Source organism: Schistocerca cancellata, chromosome 2 (genome assembly GCF_023864275.1).
Source record: "Schistocerca cancellata isolate TAMUIC-IGC-003103 chromosome 2, iqSchCanc2.1, whole genome shotgun sequence".
Lineage (NCBI taxonomy): Eukaryota > Metazoa > Arthropoda > Insecta > Orthoptera > Acrididae > Schistocerca > Schistocerca cancellata.
In genome coordinates this window covers 18,949,332-18,963,720 of record NC_064627.1, presented here as the reverse complement: position 1 = coordinate 18,963,720, position 14,389 = coordinate 18,949,332, and positions in this window count along the sequence as shown.

The following is a 14,389-nucleotide window of genomic DNA, read 5'->3' as shown; positions in this document are numbered from 1 at the left end:
ATTCCAGCCAGGCAGTAGAGCATATCAGTTTAGGTAGGTCTTAAGCAACCTGTGATCAACCTGCAGGTTTCGTTGAGAGCAATGTCTACTTGTCTGGCATGAGATGACCTGTACCAGACTGGAGAAGCATATTCAGCAGTAGAACAGCATAGTGCCATTGCAGAACAGCGAATAGTTTGTGGATGTGATCCCCACTGTGTCCCCGCTAGTTTGCGAATTAGGTTGTTTCGAGCGGAGATTTTAATTTTAGTGTTCTTGCAGTGAGTTTTGAATGTCAGAGATCTATAGAGAGTGACTCCCAAGTATTTAGGTAGATGATGATGATGATGATGATGATGATGATGATGATGATGATGATGATGATGATGATGATGATGATGATGTAGTTGGATGCCTGACCATGCAATATGTAGCTCACGATTAGCTTCCCTGTTCCTTAAATGAAAGGCACACACTTGTCTTCGAAGGGTTTGGTCTGAGTTGGTTCCGATTGTAATAGTTTCACAATGTTCTAAGTGCTGTTGTCAGGTTTCTTTCCACTCTTTCAAAGCATGAGCTCTGTGTAGCAAGGACTAGGTCATCTGCATATAAGAATCTCTTTGTGCCTGGGGTCAATGGCTGGTCGTCGGTATAAATGTTGAAGAGAAGTAGAGCCAAGACGCTTCCCTGAGGTAGACCATTTTTCTGCGCTCTCCAGCGACTGTGTTGTCCTTGAAATTCAACAAAAAAACCTACGGTTTTGGAGTAGGGTGCTGAGTAGTCTGAGGTGGGCGTTCTTGATCATATTGTATAATTTTGCATGGAGTAACCGATGATGGACAGTATCATACGCTGCTGTGAGATCCACGAAGACCACATCAGTTACTTGACGGGTTTCAAAGCCATTCCCTATAAACTGAGTGAGATTCAAAAGTTGCCCTGTGCAGCTTCTGTTTGGGCGAAATCCTCCTTGTTCAGGTATGAGAACAGGGTCTATTACTGGTAGGATTCTATTCAGAATCATACGTTCGAACAGTTTATAAGGGTGACACAAAAGGCTAACTGTTCTGAAATTCTTGGGATGATTTGCTTCCTTTCCACGTTTCAGAAAAGCTATCACCCTGCTCTTTCGCCAGATCTTTGGTATATGGCACTGGTTCATGCAGTTGTTGAAAAGCTGCAGGATTCACTTTCTTGTTTCTGGACCGAAAATCTTGAGTTGCTCCATACGGAAGTCATCTAGACAGGATGCTTTACCAGTTTTGCTCTCCTTAATAGCCTTGTTTAATTCAGAAATCTGGAATGGGAGAGTCAGATTCCTCGTTTGTTCTTGGGCCTCTTGCTGTACTTTCGGAACTTTGATTCTATGGCTTCCTTTCCCATTCATGAGCAGTTGGTTTGCTATCTGATCTGCAGTAATGCTGCAGTGTGATGTGGATCTGGTTGGGTCATTATTGAGGCGTCTCAATAATCTCCACGCTTTGACTGTTTCTGATGAGATCAAGTTCTTCCGTCGTTTTAACCCCAGAATTCCTTTTGGATTCTTTCAGAGATGCAATAAGTTTCTTCCCAGCCAGTAGCATTGTCTCGTCGAATGGATCTTCTTAGAATAGCACCTTATACTCTGTAAATTGGGCAGTGAGTTCTGAAGTTAGACCAGGAATGTATGATGTTCGACAACCCCGAGGAATTGCAATTCTGGAGCACCTCTTTACAGCCCTCACAAAAGTGTCATATGAGTCAGGTGAAGGTTCTGTATTGGGAATTGCAGCGTCCAGCGTTTCTGTAAACTTCGGCCAGTTGGCTTTCCTGAAGTACAACCTACTTCTGAACGGAACTGTCTGTGGTCTAACTGCTGCGTAGATTTCGCACATGATCGGTCTGTGCTGTGTATTTGGAATAGGATTGCAGACAGATTTTATGCACTGTTGTGAGATGTTCTCGCTGCAAAATATCAGATCAGGGTTGTATCTGCTTTTCCATCTGCCACTGATGATAGATGCAGGTTGCTTAGGGTCATGTATAAGGCTCAGATGGTTGCCTTCCGCCCATTATTGTAATACCATTCTCATCATCATGCTCATAGCCCCCACGTGGTGCTGTGACAGTTGAAGTCACCAGTCACTATTTGCGTGTGTTGACTAGAAAAGTTATCTGCTAGATTGATTTTGAGATCAACGTCCAGTGGTTTGTATACGGATGTGACTGTACAGCCTTTGATTTCCAAAGTTTCGACTACTTCTCATAGTGCCTGAAAATGTGAAATGTTTCCCACGTCTTCAACAGCAGCATTCCAATTCACACCCGACCTAAGCAGTATCGGCATCCTTCCCTATCTGAACACAACACCCTACTCCTTGCTACACATCACGTATCAGAAGAACATACATAGATGTGAGACCTGTCCCGTGTGTCCTACCACTGTCACCTATTTTTGTCTCATCGTGGGTATCTCCTACAGTGTCAGAGGCAGGGCCACCCGTGAATGTGGCCACACAGTCTACTGACTCGGCTCCAACCATTGTGCCGCACCCCCCCAGTGGGGCTCGCCACTTTTTGGCGGGTTCGTGCTCGGCTACCGTGGAGCCCCAGCCTTTACAGCATTTTCTCCCTTCTGTGCTGCATGTATGTCCTCTCGCTATTCTTTTTCCCCTCCCTTGCGGAACATGTCTGGGGTATTACTGGGAATGTTCCGCATTATCTGTTCGTTCCCGTTTCCTTTCTTTGTTTACCTTCTCCTCTCGTTCCTCCGCTTGGGTGTTCGAGGGTCCTCGTTTTCTTCTTCCTCACTGTGCACTCCCGAAGGCTGGCTCACGCGTCTGATATGTAACTGGTGAGTGGGTAACGCGTAATTTTCAGCCCCGTGTCGGCTGGTAGAGTTGGCACGTACCCCATGGTACAGGCCAGGCCCAGAGAGGGATGATTGCCTGAGCTGCAACCTTCCCAAATTGCCGTATGATTCCTCCGTCAGGTGTTGGGGAGGTGCGAACAGTCACCTAGGGCAGGTGCCCCCATTTGTGAAGGAGCGTGCCACCGGAGATGCTGGCAATCTTGGGGGATTTTCTCGCCGTGAACAAATCATCTTCACAGTCGACGTCTATGAAACGTAAACGGTATGAGGCTAACGATTCAAAATCCCTTCCAGCTGCACCACGGTTCCTCATGGTCTCTTATACTGAAGACTGTCAGTCCTTCGCCCTGGTAAATCCGTTTATTGTTCAGAAAGGTATTGATGCGATTTTGAGCCCTGCTGCTTCTGATTCTCAATCGCAACAACCGCTTACCACCTAACTTCTCCACAGAAACCCTGTTTGTGTCGAGGCCCTTGGACCTCTGAATTCTTCCTGTGGCTTTAATTAAACTAGGCTGCTTGACTGTTTAACTGAGGCTGAAATCCAATCTTATCTCTCTGATCAGTGTGTCATTTCCATCCATCGGGTTATAAAAATGGTAGACTCCTCTCTAATGCCCACCTGCACTATTTTTATCACTTTTGATATAGTGGTGCTTCTGTCCAAGATCAAAGCAGGCTATGAAATTATAACAGTTAGACAGTACACTTCTAACCTGATGTGCAGCTACCAGTGTCTTCGTTTTAACCACACTAGAACCTAATGTCGACACCCAGCCAAGTGTGTAATCTGTTGTAGGGATGTGTATGAGGGCAATCGTCTGCCTCCTTCTCTCCGCTGTATCAAGTGCAATGGCGGCCGTGCCGCCGCCTCTCTGTATTTTCCTGTGTTCCTTGATGCGTGGGCTGCCCAAGAGATCTGTGTAAGGGAAAAAGTACCTTACCCAGTCACTCGCAAGTTATTGGTTAGTCGCAAATACTGTGTTCTCCCGTCTGGTACCTATAGTTCTGTTCTTAGTACGTCTAGATTCATGAAGGACATGCCCACACAGACATGCGACCTCAAATTCAGCTCTGAGGTTGTGAAATAGCCCAGCGTCACGGTAGCATGGCCATCCCCCCGTCCAGATGTGCAACAAGACATCAAACTTTCAGCTCAAGGGGCGAAGCCACCAGTTGAACAACTGGTAGGCCAGAAAGGGCAGGAGTAGTACTCCCATGGAGACTTCCTACATCCCTCCAGCCAAACAACCCCCAACTGTCCCTTTGCTAACCAGAAAGGCTTGAAGCAGTCCACCAAAGGCAAACGATCTTCCGCTCCGCCAACTCTGCGATCCTCTTCGACAGTATTGCTGTGTGACACCTTAGCCTGGCTGGCCTGAGTGTTGCCTGTGCGCACCACCAACCGTTTTTCTGCGTTGGACTCCATAGACCGACAGCACAAGCAATCCAATGCTTCTGTGCACCCCATGGAGCGGGATCCTCCTGCATTCGTGCCCTGAAGCAGTGACTCTTCGCAGGCTGACACTCGGCAGCCACCGAGATGACACTCCGTCTCGTCCACATCGTGACTCTCCTCCACTCGAACGTTCGTGGCCTTCGGTCCCAAAAAGAGGATTTACGGCAGCTTTTAGCATCGCAGCATCCCCTTGTACGCTGCCTTCAGCAAACGAAATCGCAGTCTCGCGACCACTTGAAGCTTTGATATTCCTTCCTGAGTCGTTTTGACCTTCCCCCTGGGGTCGGCAATCCATCTCATTGGGCTGTCACGCTGCTCGTAGGGGATGACGTTCGTAGTCTAGCCATCTTCAAGCTGTTGCAATTCCCCTTTATCTTCCTCACCTGACTTTTTCCCCCTGTAACGTTTACATCCCTTAGTCATTTGATGTCACCAGGGCAAACTTCCTTCAGCTTATTGGGCAACTACCTCCTACATTTCTGCCACTCGGCGACTTTAATGAACACCATCCCCTTTGTGGTTCTCCCAGAACCTGTCGGAGAGGTTCCCTCTTGACTGACCTTCTTAACCAACTCTACCTCTTCTGCCTTAACAGTCGAGCACCCACATTCCTTTCTGACTCCTCCCACACATATTCTCATATGGACCTATACTTCTGCACTTTCCAGCTCTCCCATCGTCTTGTGTGGTCCACTCTTTGTAACATCTACTTGAGCGTCCATTTCTCATGTGCTATCAGTCTGCTGACTCCTACCTGACCTGTGTGCACACCGAACTGGCATCTTACTAAGCCTGACTGGCGGCTTTACTCCTCCCTGGCGACCTCCAAAGAACAGTATTTCCCCAGCTGTGATGACCAGGTGGAATATCTCACAAATGTTATCCTTACTGCTGCAGAACATTCCATTCCTCGCAATTACTCTTCACCACGTCATGTCCCAGTCCCTTCGTGGACTGAGGCATGCCGCGACGCAATTCGCGCACGGAGATGTTTTCTCCACGCTTTTACTGCCATCCTATGATGACAAACTGCATTCATTAAAATCAGATGCGTGCAAAGTGTCGTCGCGTTTCTCGGGAAAGCAGAAAAGCTAGCTGGATTGCATTCATTAGTTCTTTTAACGGTTCCACCTCTTCTTCTGTCATGTGGGCCAACTTCAAACGACTGTCTGGGACCAAGATCCATTTGCCAATTTCTAGCTTGAAAGTAGCAGACGATATCATCGTGAACCCTATTGCTATCTCAAATACTTTGGGTCGCCATTTTGCCGACCTTTTGAGCTCTTACCACTATCACTTTGCCTTCCTCCACCAGAAATGAGCGAAGGAGGCTCTGGCGATACCTTTCCCTTCTCAGAATAGTGAGTGCTATAGTGCCGCCTTTACTATAAGGGAGCAAGATCGTGCTCTCAGCTCATCCCGATCCTCCGCCCCAGGGCCAGATGTTGTGCAAATTCAGATCTTGCAGCACCTCTCTCTTGTAGGCAGGCGTTTCCTACTTAACATGTACAACCGCATCTGGGCAGAGGGCACATTTCCTGGCCATTGCCATTAAGCCACTGTCACCCTCATACCTAAGACCAGTAAGGATAAAAAGCTTCCCTCTAGCTTACGCCCCATTTCTCCCACTGACAATATTTGCAAGGTGACGTATGAATCACGCCCGGCTCGAGTGTCATTATTTACTAACGACTGCACAGTGTGGATTTAGAGTGTGGCGTTCTGCAGTTGACCATCTCGTTAGTTTGTCCATCCGTGTCATGAATGGTTTTCTGCGGAAATCCCAGACTTTGGCCGTGTTTTTCGATTTGGAGAAGGCCTACAACACCTGCTGGAGAACTCTCTACATGTGGGGCTTCCGTGGCTGCCTGCCCCGTTTCCTGCGGGAATTTTTAGAAGGCAGAGTTTTCAAGGTGCATGTGGGTTCTGCCTTGTAGGACACCTTTATCCAGGAAGACGGTGTGCCTCAGGGTTCTCTCCTGAGCATCATCCTATTAGCTATCGCCATTTACCCTATAATGGCCTGTCGCCCACCGGACATCTTCGGCTCCCTCTTTGCCTTCTATTCCAGTTCTCACGGACCTGTCACTGAGCGGCGTCATCGACGACGTCTCGATCGTCTGTACTCCTGGACCACTTACAATGGTTTTAGTTTTTCCACTGACAAACCCGTCGGTATGAATTTCTGGCGGCGCAAATGGTTTCTCCTACCATCTTTACATTTTAGGCATGTTGCCCTTCCGTTAGTTGAAACTACGAAATTCATGATGCTCATGCTCGCTAGGAAACTCTTGGTCCTCCCATGTGTCTTACTTGGCAGCCAGTCTTACGCGGTTCCTCAATGTCCTACATGTCCTCAGTGGTACCTCCTGGCATGCTGATCGAACCTCCGCTTGTAGCGATCCATTTTCCATCCGAAACTCGACTGTGGGTGCTTTGTTTATGCATCTGCACGTCCAGCCTCTTACGCCATCTCAACACATCCGCCATCGTGTTATCCATTTGCCCACTGGCGCCTTTTACACTACCCCAAGTGAGAGCCTGTATGCTGAAGCTGCTGAACTACCACTGTCCTACCGTCATGACTTTCTCCTCAGGCATGCTGTTTGTCTGCCACGCGTGGCCACCCATGCTATGCCTCCTCGTTCGATGCTTACTTCGATCGCCAGTACGGGGCACATCCCTCTTCCCTGTTACCTCCTGGAGTCAGTTTCCGGCGCTTGCTTTCAAACTACCTGCAACTTCCCCAGTGGGTGTGAATGCTTCGCCAATTTCGCTTCGTGAAGTGGCCCTTGTTAACCTCGGCCTTCATTGACTTCGTAAGGACACTACTCCAGCCTTACTCTGTCGCCTTCAGTTTCGTTAGTTTCGCACAGAATTTCGCGGTAGTACATTTGTGTACACTGATGGCTCTGACTGACAGTAGGGTCAGATGTGCCTTCGTCATTGGCACTCACGTCTTTAATTGTCGGTTTCCGACACACTGCTCAGTATTTACAGCCGAGCTCTTCGCCTTGTATCAGGCCACAGAGCACATCTGGCGTCACAGACTATTAAATTGTCGTGCTCACACACACTAGGCGCCCTTCAAAGTCTCTGTGCGTTTTACACCGCCCATCCCTTAGTGCAACTTTATCACTCGTGTTGGAGCCACTGTGAATTTGTGGATTCCTGGTCATGTCGGTCTGCCAGGAAACGACGCTGCTGCCAAGGCTGCAGTCCTCTTACCTCAGCCCACTAGTTTCTATATTCCCTCCAGTGATCACTGTGTTGCTGTCCATCAGGAGGTAGCGTCCCTTCGGCATCGCCATTGGTCCTTCCTTAAAGGAATAAGCTCAAGATTATTAAGCTTCTCCCAGTGGCATGGGCGACCTCCTCTCGGCTCTGCCGCCTGGAGGAAGTCATTTTAACTCGGTTGCGTATTGGGCACTGTCTTTTTAGCCATCGTCATTTTATAAGTGGCGCTCCCCCACTACTTGTTACACTGCGCCCAAATTTTAACTGTTCGCTTCCTCCCGGCTGAAAGTCCATTTCTTAACCTTTTATGTTCCCACTTGCCGTCTGATTTATCGACCGTTTTAGCAATTGACGCGTGGGCTGTGGACCGCGATTTAGTTTCTGTCCGTGAAAGCGATATGACGAAAGGCATTTAATTTTTAGTTTTGGACCTCCGTTTTGTATGGTGACTTTAGTAGCTCTTTCTCCACGTCCCTGTTTTTCACTGTCTTCTATTACGTCAATTGGGATTGACGTTTAGTCATTTTTAACACCTCTGTCTTCGTGTTCTATAGTTTTGACGTGTGCGCATACGACCCCGGTTGTTTTTGCGCCCAAAAACGACACTCTGTACCGCATTCTACGTGAGCATCTCCTCTGACGAGCAGTTTGTCACTGTGAATGGCCACTGCTAGACTGTGGCTGAGAGGCAGCTGGACCGCCCAGTTTCAGTTGGTTGCCTGACCTGATGTGCTAGACTTCGACTGCTTCGTGGTCTGCGCTGTAACTGTTCGGGCCTCATCTACACCTGCTTCTGTTCCAACGCCTGCTCCCATTCCAGCTCTACACACGCCTACTGTGCCCCCCCCCCCCCCCCCCCAGTGCACCTGTACAGTTTTTTCACCTTTTATGCTACTCTCCCCAACCCTTCCCCCTTTCCCCATCCAACCGTCCTGTCACAACACTATATGTGCTTCCTCCCATAGGCAGCACTGCAGCATCCTACACCACCCTTTCCTCATACTGCCCTCCATCCCCATGACACATTTCGTGTGTACAGCCACATCAGCTGAGATAGCTGTTCTCCGCGTTTAGGCCTTACTACCCTCCCGTGTGTGTGCACGGTTTTTCTTTTTCATCATTTTATGGAGGAATAAGTTCTGTGTTCTTACAATGCGCTTGGTTGATGCTCAACATCTCTTCTATGTGGTGAGTTGTAATCTGTCCTATCTCATATTGTTGCCCCATCCGGGATTTTCTAAGGTGTAAATTACACATTTTGACATTCTCAGCATCCTTGCAGCAACACACCCTAACAGAATCTCAAAATATGTATCAAAGTAAATAATATTGTTTGATTGGAGAGTAATTCTGCTTCACCTACACTGTCCACATATTCTCGTAACTGTTGTTGCATGCACTATTTGACTAGTGCTGCTCGATTATTCTCATCTCACAGCACGATGGTGGAATGTGGTGTATCACAGGTAATGGGATCTTGGCTTGGCCACACACGTTGTGAGGATGGTGGAAACCTCTATAAATAGCGCCTCAGCCTTGCGGTGGGCTGTGTGCCAAAGAGATGGGCGGCTGTGGAGATGGAATAGTCGTTAGCGGGCAACCTCTGAGGGACCTGCTCTGCCTCAGTTGTATAAAGTCTACCTAGGCACACAGGGCTCTATCTAGAGACTTTTATTTAACTAGTTCTTCCTGGGACCGAGATGGAGCCTTCCAATTTTTCTCTTTCCCCCTCCAGTGGAATCGATGGGCCATTGGTAGGTACCAACACCCAGTCTAATAACAGGGTTCATCCAGCCAGTCCAACAGGCTCTGTTAACAGTAACAGAATGCATGCTGGTTGTCTGAATGTGTTTGCAATAGTTAAATGCAAAGAGTAGCTTTGATAAAGTTCCACTATTCTGCGTATAAAGATGTTTGGAGGGTTTTGCTGGAAATTAAAATCTTTCAAACGCTAACCAAATGGGACGCTGTTGGTAGAAACGTCTAGTTCCCAACAAGTGAAAGACATCCGGCACAATGCCCTGTAGAGTATGCAATAGAAAATGAACTGCTGAGTGGGTGACGCCAGGAAGGTATTGTTGGTGTGATAAACATAATTGAATGGGTGTGTGGTGATACAGTGCAATCACTCTTTTACACTTACTATCAACAGCACGAAACTTCCAGAGTATGTTAAGGCAGTATTCCTTAGTCTAGATGTGTGGATTTTTTTTCCCTTGAACACAATGCGCCGTTTTAAATACCAGCACTTGGGACTAACTACTGTTCCTGAAAGGGAGACGCCACTTCGGGCAAATGCTGTAAGACTGCCCTTAAGGGAGTCTCTTGTTCATCTCTTCGGAAGTTTGTAAGTTTCTCTGGGGATCTCCCGGTCTGGAGTATGGATTGCAGTGTCTTCCTTGAAGAAAGGAAGATGCAGAAGATAAAAACATCAAAGTGCCTCCCATATGGTGGAGCCAAAAAGATCTATAAGGCTATGCAGCTGCCTCCTTTACTTCAGTTCTCAACATCCAAACCGGAAAACCGATGCTGCTACATGAATGAAGATCCCTATTGCTAATACTACTACTACCAGCTGTGTTTCTTAATGCACTTGGGTGCTGGAGTTACTTCGTAGCCCATACCTCCTCCCAGAACGCCAGACAAGGCAGCAGTTACCGATGTTGCAGAACTCCCTGAACCTCCAAAGGTTTGAACTGGCCCACCATCCAGCACTGCCTCTACCACCTTGGTGGTTGTGGCTCCGAAACCTACCCAATATAAACAAAAATAGACGTCAAAGAACTGGCCGCTAATGGAGACAGGAAGGAAATAGTCTGACTTTCATGTCGTCTAGACTAAGGAGGAGCAAGGAGAGGATGTTGTTTGGCGGCTGGTATACTCTTCCAACAACACAAACTGCACACACACACACACACACACACACATTAAGTGGGTTTTTCATTCATAAGAATGGAAAGTTTACTTAACTCAATAGGTATTCGTTGTGGTACATGATCTTGAGTGCAGTCCTCAGCCTCACTGCTGCAGAAGTACAGTGTCTATGTTCACAATTAGGGTTGCTATGTGCTGCCTGGGTCTGTGATAGTGGCGGAGCTAACTGCTACTGTGCCTCCTGCAGGGCTGTGACATCATCTGGAGACATTTTTTCAGACAATGGCAGAGCAATTTGCGCTGACTAGTGCCACTGTCAGCGGGGATACAACATTCTGTCTTTACCGCTTCACCATGGTAAACGCTGAGTTGGACATAAGGTCTGACAATTATGTGGTCTAAAATTACCCACTCTGCGTGAGAGAGTTGGACTCTGCATTGTCAGCAGCTTGTGACACCGTGCCCAGTCACGACGAAACCCGTACAGCATGCTGCAAAACTTGCAACCAGCGTCAAAGAAAGTCCTCCGAAGTGGTCTAATTTGATAAGGCAGACAAGCAACTTTCCCAGCAAATGGAAGCAGGGAATTTTGGTGCCTCTTCTCAAACTGGGAAAGTACCAAACGTTTCCCAGTGGTTACTGGAGTGTCGCCTTAACGAGCTGTATAGGCAAGACCTTGGAGCGAATGGTTAACGGTGGTCTGGTCTGGGTGTTAGATACAAGGCAGCTCGTAAGTTGCTCTCACTATCGATTCAGGAGATAGCTATCCATTGTCGGCAACGAGACCCTGCAAGAGACCGCTATACAGCAGGGTTTCCTGTGCAAATAGCCTCATTCTTTATCAGTAAAATATACGACACGTCTTGGAGACACCATATTGTAAGGCAGCCCCACCAATGGGGCTTCTGTGGTGATCTCCCTTCCTTTATGCGGTAGTTTTTATTGAAGCACTTTTTTTTCATTTCCAAGTCGTTGACATGTTGTCGAATAGTTTCGAGCAGGAGGATGTCGCTCAAGGCAGTGTTGTAATTGCTACCATCTTCGCCATATCCGTAAACAGTATCATATGTATGGTAAGGAGTGCCATACAATGTTCGTTATTTGTGAATGATTTTGCAGTGTTCTGTTCCTCCTTCGGTATTGAAACAGCAAATCGTCAGTTGCAAGTGAAAGTAGAAAGGATTGATTGATTAGGAGCGGGCTGCAAACACCGCCTTTACATTTTCTGCAGAGAATAGTGTGTGTGTGTGTGTGTGTGTGTGTGTGTGTGTGTGTGTGTGTGTGTTTCAATGTCGTATTTTTAATTTACTTGAACTGCATATGTGGAACACCATTCTCGCTTTTAAAGCCTGTGCAGTTTCTATGCCTCATTTTTGACTCCACACTATTGTGGTTACCACACCTGAAGGCAAGTTCCCAGAAGACACTAAACATTTTAAAGTTTCTTTGCCACAGGTTTTGGGGAGCGTGTGAGATATGTCTGCTCCAGTTTTACAGGGTTTACATGCAGGCCTGACTGGACTTTCGGTGCCTAAACAGAGGGCCTCTTTTTGTTCCTCCGTTTTCCCACAGTTTGTCCTCTAAATTCGGTTGTCTCCAGAGTTCACTGTATTCGATGGCAAATTTCCATGATCCTTAGGGCCATGTACGAGACGAGATGTGCCATGCCTGCTAAATTCCTCATGTTTCAACCCCCCCTCCCCCTGAGTTGCCTTCAGTCTCTACAATGCTTGTATCCAACTGATAAAGTATTCCAGGATGTCCAGAACGCCTTCCTCTGGCCACAAAGCCTGGAAAAGGAAGACACTCTGCTGGGCGCCAGGGCACACGGGTATTGTGGGGAACGAAAGAGCGGCTGTAGCAGCCGAGGAGTCGTCGTGATATAGTCCTTGGTTAGTTTCGTGTGTCATTCCCCTCGCATGCTATTGTCTCACTGCTGAGGTGAAGAGTCGTGCGTCGACGGAAAGAGGAGTGGTAGGAACTGACAGCTGACAAGCTGCTCATAGTGAAGACCACTATGTGGCCACAGTGTACCACCTTCCATCTACATAGGCGGGACGAGGTTCTCCTTACTTGCCTACACACAGGCCACACCTCTGTCGCATGAGTTCTTGCTCAGGCGAGAGGACCCTCCGACATGAGCTGCTTGTGGCATACAGATCACCGTCCACCACATTTTATTAGACTGTGTTTTACTTTCGGAGGGGAGGGCAGCAGCGGATTTCTTGACAGACGTGCCCTCTATTTCAAGCAACATGCAAACGAATGTGGCAAGAGCTTTAAAGTTCAGAGATCTGTTCAACTTCTCTCCAAAAAATTTAGGGCGTTGTTCTTAATGTGTTACCTGGGCGATTGCCTCACCCACGATTTTTGTAACTGGTCAGCCAGACTCATTCCTCGTACCTTTCTTTCAGCTTCTGTGTGCTCCGCCAATCCGTTTTGTGTAAGATATTTTGACGACCGACCAGATCATTTTCATAGGGTTGTATCGGGGTGGCGAGGACGTTACACGACTAAACTTGTGGCACTGGGAGGGGACGATCATGTCGGTCGTCGAAATATTGTGCACGAATTGGAAATGACTCATCTGAACACACGGAAGTGAACTGTCGATGGCTTGTGTGGAGGAAACCTGACAAATCGGGCAGTAGATTAATTCACATAAATGGATGGCACTGTGGAAGGCTCGAAACATGCTGTTTACATCTTTGTTTACTGCAAAGCGGCGATTTTGTGGGCTGGAGTAAGCAAGACTCGCTAGTGTGTAAGCAAGCTGCAAACGTCTGCGAAATCCAAAAATACATTTATGGTGTTTATTCGGAGACTTGACAAGAAAACAAGAGGATGAAAATTTAGGTGCTTGGTTACTTATAGTGAGGCAGTTCTGGTCGAGAACGCGAGTCATCCATAGTTCCCTTCAGTCATGTTCGCCATCTGTCTTAGATTTAGATGGGAACCTCCCCTTGTAAGCTTGTCGGCTCGTGTGTTGTGATATACACTCCTGGAAATGGAAAAAAGAACACATTGACACCGGTGTGTCAGACCCACCATACTTGCTCCGGACATTGCGAGAGGGCTGTACAAGCAATGATCACACGCACGGCACAGCGGACACACCAGGAACCGCGGTGTTGGCCGTCGAATGGCGCTAGCTGCGCAGCATTTGTGCACCGCCGCCGTCAGTGTCAGCCAGTTTGCCGTGGCATACGGAGCTCCATCGCAGTCTTTAACACTGGTAGCATGCCGCGACAGCGTGGACGTGAACCGTATGTGCAGTTGACGGACTTTGAGCGAGGGCGTATAGTGGGCATGCGGGAGGCCGGGTGGACGTACCGCCGAATTGCTCAACACGTGGGGCGTGAGGTCTCCACAGTACATCGATGTTGTCGCCAGTGGTCGGCGGAAGGTGCACGTGCCCGTCGACCTGGGACCGGACCGCAGCGACGCACGGATGCACGCCAAGACGGTAGGATCTTACGCAGTGCCGTAGGGGACCGCACCGCCACTTCCCAGCAAATTAGGGACACTGTTGCTCCTGGGGTATCGGCGAGGACTATTCGCAACCGTCTCCATGAAGCTGGGCTACTGTCCCGCACACCGTTAGGCCGTCTTCCGCTCACGCCCCAACATCGTGCAGCCCGACTCCAGTGGTGTCGCGACAGGCGTGAATGGAGGGACGAATGGAGACGTGTCGTCTTCAGCGATGAGAGTCGCTTCTGCCTTGGTGCCAATGATGGTCGTATGCGTGTTTGGCGCCGTGCAGGTGAGCGCCACAATCAGGACTGCATACGACCGAGGCACACAGGGCCAACACCCGGCATCATGGTGTGGGGAGCGATCTCCTACACTGGCCGTACACCACTGGTGATCGTCGAGGGGACACTGAATAGTGCGCGGTACATCCAAACCGTCATCGAACCCATCGTTCTACCATTCCTAGACTGGCAAGGGAACTTGCTGTTCCAACAGGACAATGCACGTCCGCATGT